The sequence below is a fragment of the Papio anubis genome, chromosome 5 (assembly GCF_008728515.1).
Source record: "Papio anubis isolate 15944 chromosome 5, Panubis1.0, whole genome shotgun sequence".
NCBI classification, from domain to species: domain Eukaryota; kingdom Metazoa; phylum Chordata; class Mammalia; order Primates; family Cercopithecidae; genus Papio; species Papio anubis.
The window spans coordinates 168,049,939-168,058,688 of NC_044980.1; the positions used below are offsets into that span (position 1 = coordinate 168,049,939).

An 8,750-nucleotide genomic window follows, 5' to 3' on the forward strand; every position below is an offset into this window, starting at 1 on the left:
CAAAAAATGGAGGAGCGAGAATTTTGTGAGTTGGCTCATTATAGAGAGAGCTGTGCTGGAAGTCCCATCCTCTCCCTCACTTAATTAAAGGGGTCCTTTCCCAGGACTACTCAACTCAGACATGACCCCCACCCGGTAAGGGGGTTCTTCTGCAGGGCTACTTAGATGGGAGCCTGACCCCCACACTGGGAGTGCCACACATGGGCTGGAGTTTGACTACCACCAGGAAAATGAAGGTGTGATGGGCTGGCAACGGCACTGCCACACTTCCAGGCTGTGAAGGCCAAGGATGCCTGAGTGCTCCCTAGGGACCAAATGAGGTCATGTAGGAGAGAAGGCCTGAGTGGGCTTGCCATGGAGCCTGTCAGACCCCATCTCTATCAGGGCAGCTGAGAGAGACCAAGATACCCCAGCAGCAGATAACTGGATTGAACTACAGGTTGGAGAAAGGAGTGGAAACTAACCACCCAAAATAAAGATGGGTCAGAGGACCTACAGGTAGAGAAGCCCATCAGGGAACTTCCAAAAAAGTACACAAAAGCAGCCCACAAGAGAAGGAGCATCCATAGGCACCTGCCTCACCAAGGAATCCATGTTTCACACAGAGGACAGAAACAAATCAAGAAAGACCCCTCTTCTCCCCTTCTCACCCAGAGGGGGCAGCAAGCTGGGGGAATTGGGGACAAGAAAAGGACAAAGTGGAGGAGAGCGAAGATTCTAGGAGAGGCTTCTTCCCCACAGCCAGCTTCCAGATTGCATCACGCAGAACAGATTTAAAGCCAAATCAGTTCAGAACTTGGATTAGTATATTGCACTAAGCTTTCTAGTTAATGCATTAAAACTATATTTCCAACTTGAAGTGACTGTTGAACTATCTCAAACCTTAGAGCGAGGAGAAAAGCCATGGTACCTGCTAGGACTTTTATGCAGAGACAGGGGAAGTAACTCCCACTGGAGAAAATTTTAAAGGGGCGGCAGAATTGTTTTAAGCCATGTTTTAATACGGCATGAGCCGCCTTTGCTCAACACCTTTGTTTTACCTGTGGATGTCCTCTGACCCCCAGGGCCACATGAGCTCTAGGACAGGGCCTTCATTTTGTCACCACTATATTCCCAACACCCAGTGCAATGCCTGGCACAGAGTCAGAGCTGGGCAAATGCTCTCTTCATCAATCATGCTACCCAAAGAAGTGGTAAATGAGCCAAGAAGACCATAATGTTTCTATCTAATACTATCAATAATTTACTTGAATCTCTTCCATCATGTGAAGTAATTGGGGGATAACTTATCTGCTTCCTTTATTTACAGATTCCGGCAGTGATCTCCGTAGGTTTCCAAAATAACATTGGATGAGATTGTTTCAGGTCAATATATTTTTTCCAAATAGTATTTTGCTGCTGTTTAAAATAATTTGGGGGCTAGCACAGTGGCTCACACCTGTAATCCCAGCATTTTGAGGGTCTGAGGTGGGAGAATCACTTGAACCCAAAAGTTTGAAACCAGCCTGGGCAACATAGGAAGACCTCATCTCTAGAAAAATAAATAAATGAATAAATTAATTAATTAAATAATTTCAGGAGGACTCCAAACTAAATATTTTGTATTATCTTCTCTGACATTTTTAGGGGGTATACAAGTCAGGTTCTCCAGAGAAACAGAACATGTATTTATAGAGAGATTTTAAAATATGGTTTATGATATTGTGGAGGCTGGAAAGTCTAAAATCTATAGGGCAGGCCAGCAGGCTGCAGACTTAGGTGAGAGTTAATCCTGCAATATGGAGTCTGAATTCCACAAAGTAGCAATCTGGAAACCCTTGCCCTCTTATGGACAATTTCTTCTTCCTCCAGAAAATCTGTCTTTTTCTCATAAGGCCTTCAACTGGTTGGATGAAGCCCGCCTACATTACAGAGGCTAATTGGCTTCACTCGAAGTCCACTGATTTAAATGTTAATCACATCTAAAAAATACCTTCGCAACAACGCTTAGGCTGGCATTTCACCAAATTAGTGGGCACCACAGCCCAGCCATGTTGACACATAAAATTAACCATCACAGACCAGGCGCGGTGGCTTGTGCCTGTAACCCCAGCACTTTGAGAGGCTGAGGTGGACAGATCACGAGGTCAGGAGATCTAGACCATCCTGGCCAACATGGTGAAACCCCTTCTCTACTACAAATACAAAAATTAGCTGGGCATGGTGGCACATGCCGGTAGTCCCAGCTATTCAGGAGGCTAAGGCAGGAGAATCGCTTGAACCCAGTAGGCAGAGGTTGCAGTGAGCTGAGATCACACCATTGCACTCCAGCCTGGCAAAAGAGTGAGACTCCATCTCAAAAAAAAAAAAAAAAAAAAATTAAGCATCCCAGCAGGGAAAGACTCACCTCATATTCAACAATATATGACATTACGGGGGAAAACTTGCCTCAGCGCTGCTGGACTAGGGGAAGTTAAAAGGCTTTTTAACATATTGTTCCACATGAGCTGAAGATGTTTCCCTCCTGCCCCCACCTTTTTTTTTTTTTTTTTTTTTTCTTTTGAGGCGGAGTCTTGCTCTGTCACCCAGGATGGAGTACAATAGCACGATCTTGGCTCACTGCAACCTCCACCTTCCTGGTTCAAGCGATTCTCCTGCCTCAGCCTCCCAAGTAGCTGGGACTACAGGCACATGCCACCACACCTGGCTAATTTTTGTATTTTTAGTAGAGACAAGGTTTCACCGTGTTAGCCAGGATGGTCTCAATCTCCTGACTTCATGATCCGCCCACCTTGACCCCCCAAAGTGCTGGGATTACAGGCATGAGCCACTGCGCCCAGCTGAGTCAGAGTTTTGATACAAGCCCTCCCCTTACCACCTGTGACCCTGACCCCCTCCATTTCTTTGTCTGTAAATCCAGGAGAACACTTCCTACTTCCAGGGTGGTGATGAGAATTAAATATCATAGCATCCACAGATCCATACAGTAATGCTTAATAAGTATAAAATGTCTTCCTTTTTCTCCTTATTTTATCCAGACTTCCTCATCTACTATGAAGGTAAAATATTCGAGGAGGGGGAGTTTAATAACTGAATATCCATGATCCTTTTAAAATCTCGTAGATGTGTACATTTCAGGTAAGTAAAGAAAAAAGAAAGTGGGGTGACTATGAAAGAGCTAATAGCTACTAGATATGAATTTTAAATGAAGTTTAATTTTAGAACAATTTTTGGAACATATTCTTAGCTTTCATCACTCAACAAATATTTGTGAGGCATCTATGTGTCAGACATACATTCTCAGGCTGGGCTTTTGGTGAATTTGCACCGTTAGGGGCGGATATTCTCAAAATCCAATGTTGCAAGAGAGCATCATCTTGACAATGGAGAGCTGTTAAAGCGTATCCTTCAGTTTCTCTGTAGCTCAGGCAGTGGACCAGGCAACATCGTTGTCAGGGGCCGCCTGGTAACTGCTATAGTCACTGTAGGCTCCAGATGCACTGGTGGGCTTGCCTGGTTTCAGCCACATGGTGCAGTATGCAAGCTGTTCCCCCTTCAATGGATTTCTCTTCTTTTCTTCCTCATCCTTCAGATAGTCTTCCATCCCTCTTGTTCAGATAGATAGCCTTCCATCCCCTTTCTCCAATATCACGCCTGTCTAGTTCAGACACCCTCCTCCCTCACCCCACCTCTATCACAGCACCCATCACATTGGAAAGTACTTGCCGATTTCCCTGTGTTGCCACGTTGGAGAAAGGGCTCCTTGTGATCAGAACAAGCTTATTCACCTGTCTATTACAATTCCAGGGGCCTAATATTCGTATATGTTAACATATAAATACATATACAACTTGGTTCATACATGAGAATATATATTACAATACATTTATATAGCAGTTATAGAGAATATAAATTTTGATTAAATAATTTTGCAAAATTATTTTAGTTTTAATTTTACAGCTTCAACATTGTAATTCGTTGGACAAAGAACCATAATTTTTTTTCTTTTTGAAGAAACTGAAATAGAGAGAGAGAATGCCATTCCATTTCCTCATTAGTCACAACTAATAAATGGACAGAAACCGAGTTAAACCGAGGTGACGGGATTTATTGGTTCTGGTATTTGGAAATGCAGGGAGTATCTTAGCCTCAGGAATTGCTGGATCATGGTGGCTCTCTCCACTTCTCAGCTCTGTTTTCCTCTAGGCTGACTTTATTTAGATTCGGGTTTGTGTCACTGATGCTTCAGGAAGCTCCAATGTACAAAAGAGAAGTTTTCCAACAGCAGCAACAAAAGTCCCAGAACTGAGTCCCCGTGATCTGTCTTGGGTCATGTCTCCATCCATGAACCTCTGTCACTATAGACAGAGGCTGACCAGACAGGCCTGGACTCAGCCCTGGAGTTTGAGACAGCATCAGAGCCACCCAAACACCCTGGATAAGTGCTAGAGAGTAGCAGCTCTCCAAAAGCACACACCATGCTGTCACCAGAGCAGGGAATGGTCGCTGGGCGGCAGAATAACATGTGATAAAGCAAAGTGGTGATAGAGCCAAGAGTGGAATTGATGACTTTCTGTGAGACAGAATTTCAGAGCACTTGAGGTGGTGGAGGAGAGAGGCCAGGTTTCCAGCCTGAGCTTGGTCAGGAGCAGTGAGAATTGAAGGAAGAGAGGCAGTCGGAAGATAACCAGGGGGGACCTGGTGGGGACAGAGCAGTGGTCAGGCTATGACCAGTAGGGTGGTAGGACAGAGGGGGAGGCAAGCAAGATGGTCAATTGCCATCCAGATGGGACAGGTGGCATGAAGACCAGCCTTCGAGTGTGACTCTCCTGCATGAGGCACTACCCTAAAATCCAATTCATTTCCTTCTTACTTCATTAAAATCCTGGAATCCCATCCCCTAGATTAAGAAAACTTCCTTATTCTCTTTGTTCATTCTAAAAGAGCCTGGTCTATAGAATCTGTATCCTAACAGTCAACTAGTATTATTTTATTACTATGATTAATCTCCTGATTGAGTAAAAAGAACAGAGAATTTGCAGTCCATCAGATCTTGTCAAATCCCTGCCCTACCACTTGACAGTTGTGTGAACTTGAGCAGGTCACTTCCCTCTCTGAGCCTCAGGATTTTTGTAATGCATGTCAGCCGCTGGCCAAGAACTTGAATACAGCAAGCATTCAACTCCTGTTAGCAGCTATGACTGTAATTTTTGGTGCTGTAAAGTTTTATAGGTCTAAAAAAGCCCAGTAACAAGTTCTTCATAGCAAAGTCATAATTAAATCCAGCTGGACAGGCCCCAGATGAGTCTGCAACACATGGAATTTTTCATTATGAAGCAAACACTTCCCCTTTCCGAGGATCATCGTTAAACCAGGGATTTTTTTTCCTCACCGCCATAGACTCTGCTCAAGATTCCCAAAGGAGAGCAGTACTTAGAGAATTCATTTTTAGTCATCTGAGCCTCATAAGAAAAAGCTCTGTCTTATTCAAATATGGCATAACAGAAATGAGGGCAGGAGCAGAGGGAAACGTAGTGTTGCTGGATTTAAACTTGAACTGTGGACTCTGCTTTTAGAATAAAACTCCATGGCTTTCTGGTTCTCACACTGTGCAGGTGCACCTTCTACCAAATGAGCTTGCACTGCATTCATTGCTCATCCACTCAGCTATTCCTCTTTCAACACTTACTGACTTCTGTTCACCAGTATCTGGGCTGAGCTCCAGAGTTCAGTAAGACCCGTCTTTTTATTTTTTATTTTTTAATAGAGATAGGCTCTCACTATGTTGCCCAGGCTGGTCTCAAACTCTTAGACTCAAGCAATTCTCCTACCTTGGCCTCCCGAAGTATGGGGATTATAGGTGTGAGCCACCACACCTGGCCTAAGACCCGTCCTTTGCCATAAGTAGCTCATAATTTACAGCTGAGGTTCACAAACTGTTTCAACGAAAGGCTATATGGTAAATATTTTAGGCTTTACAGGTAATAACATTTCTGTTGCCACTATACGAGCAGATCCTTGAATAGTTGGGGATATATTTTTGGAGGCTTTGAAACCTATTGGAGGAAAGGAGCAATGGAGGAGACCTCCTAGATATGTGGCCCAAGCAACTGGATGGTGCCTGCTGAGGCTGCCCCAAGGCAGAAGCTCATCTGCGTCAGTGCTTCTCAGACTTTTAAAAAAATTATCAACCCCCACTAGGAGCCTTTTCAGACATTATTTTCTTATTTGTGCACCCATACAATTGTAATACCACAGATGTGATCATCTTTTTATGCAGCAATGCCTATCTGTGCTTTATGCATAAAAAACGTGAGAACTTTTGCCCTCCCCTGCCTGAGAACCAATATTTGCTCCCTTGGGAATGCTGTCACCCCATTAAGAATGCACGGTCTAGCTCCAGGAGAGGTGGTTCCCTCTCCACCTATTTCAAGCCTCTTGTCTGAGCACCGCCTCCTCCTCAGTCATGACAGGTGGAATCATTGGGCTTTTGGGGGAACCCCTAAACCTCCAGAGAAAGACCATCTTAGAACACAGCATGGCAACACCAACCTTCCCCTTCTTTGGAGGAGTTTGCACCTCCCAAGGCTTCTGGGATAACTTTGCCCCAAATGTTCACATGGTCTGAGACCCACAGTCACAGGTGATAAAGGAACATTCACACCCTTTATCACCCCAATTCCTCTTAGGAAGGGGAAGATCATTGTGTGGGGAAAATACCTTAAGAAGTGCTTTGGGTAGAAGGTGAGACCCTTGGTGTGGGTGTTCCTGGAGAAGGGTGGAAGAGAGAGGCTGGGGCAGAGCCAGCGGGACGGGAGTCCACACGGGACACGCTGAGACTTCCTGTCAACCTGCAAATCTTCAAGAAATTCAACACACACACCCGAAGTGTTCCACTGGCATGTATTTCTGGTGGGAAAAAAAAGTGAGGGGGCTGAGATTTGCAGGGGGGAGGGGAGCAAAGGCAGGTGAATACACAAAGCAGGTGGACTCCAGGCAGGTGAGTCTAGGAACAGTGAAACTTGGGAGACATCGTGCATCCCGGGCAACACTACAGGGGGAAGGAGACAGTCCCACCCAAGCCTCAAGGTCCACAGAGGCCCAGGAAGATGGCCGGGGTTTGGTTTCTGTAACCACTCCCGTGAGAATGCAAGTCATGGAAGACCCATCAAAAAGTTAAACAACCAGGAGGTATTCGTTCAAGAATGCAAGGCCCAGAGGTGAGGAATCTCGGGATTGGTTCATTCACCAGCTGAACGTCCTTATCCTCTAAGACTCCAGCGCCCTGCATCTTCCGCCACCCCCACCATCTTCAGCACAGGGGCCATGTCTCCCCCCATGGTTCCCCTGCTGCCACATTTACAGCCACATCCAGAGGTGGAAAAGTGGTGAACCGCTATTCTATAAAACCTTTTAAGAGTGAGGAAAACTCCCCCAGAATCCCACCCTGACCCCTCAGCCCCCAGCACACTGCTCAGCAGTAAGCGGTCTATCACAGGTCCTTGGTGAAATTAAGACGATTGGCTAAATGAGTGACTCCCAAAATGTGGCCCCTGCATCAGCAACATCAGCGCCACTTGGGAATTATTAGAAATGCAAAGTATTGAGCTTCATCTCAGCCAATAAAATCTGAAACTCTGAGGGCAGGGCCCTGCAGTCTATGGCTTAATGGGCCCTCCTGGTAATTCTGATGGAACCAGAAGTTTAGAACCAGCCAAGTAGCTTAGATTAATAAACATGCATTTCTGGTCCTGTGGTTTGGATGCGTGTCCTTCCAAATCTCATGTTGGAATTTTATCCCCAATGTTGGAGGTGGGGCCTTGTGGAAGATGTTTGGCTCATAGGGATGGAGCTCTCATGAATGTCTTGGTCTCATCCTCATGGTTATGAGTCAATTCTCAATTCTCACTCTATTAGTTCCCCCCAAGAGCTGCTTGTTTAAAAGACCTGACACCTTCCCACTCTCCTTTGTTTCCTCTCTCACCATGAGATCTCTGCACACCTTGGCTCTCCACCTTCCAACGTAAGTGAAAGCTTCCTGAAGCCCTCACCAGAAGCACATACTGGAGCCATGCTTCTTGTACAGCCTGCAGAACTGTGAGTCAAATAAACCTGTTTTCTTTATAAATTACCCAGTCTTTTAGGTATTACTTTATAGCAACACAAATGAACTAAGACATCTGAGCTGGAGAAGATGGCACCATAGGAAGCACCTGCTGGTTGCCTGTCCTGAAGGTGGCTACTTATGCATGAGACAGGTGGACTGGAGAGAGCTGGCAGTATAGAGAGGGGCCCAAGTGAAGCCCACACGCTCACTGCTTGGCAGGACAAGAATGAGTGTGTTCTTCAGTCAAGTGGACTCATGAGAATACCTGGGCTGAAACCATCTTGAGAGGACCCATACTCAAAGGAAAAACATTGGCCCCATGTCCAAAGATTGGCAACTAAATGTATATTGACATAGTATTAAATAAAATAAAATGTTTAAGATACATTTGTAGGGCTGGGCATGCTGGCTCATGCCTATAATCCCAGCACTTTGGGAGGCCGAGGCAGGCAGATTACCTGAGCTCAGGAGTTCAAGACCAGCTTGACCAACATTGTAAAACCCCATCTCTACTAAAAATACAAAAAGTTAGCTGGGCATGGTAGTGCACACCTGTAGTCCCAGCTACTCAGGACGTTGAGGCAGAAGAATCGCTTGAACCCGGGAAGCAGAGGTTGCAGTGAGCCGAGATTGCGCCACTGCACTCTGGTCTGGGTGATAAAGC

General features: G+C 45.4%; 1 pseudogene; it reads right to left on the reverse strand.

Moving 5' to 3' along the window:
* Window positions 1–2,744: 2,744 nt before the first annotated feature.
* LOC101010232 lies at window positions 2,745–8,504 on the reverse strand (annotated as a pseudogene).
* Window positions 8,505–8,750: the final 246 nt, after the last annotated feature.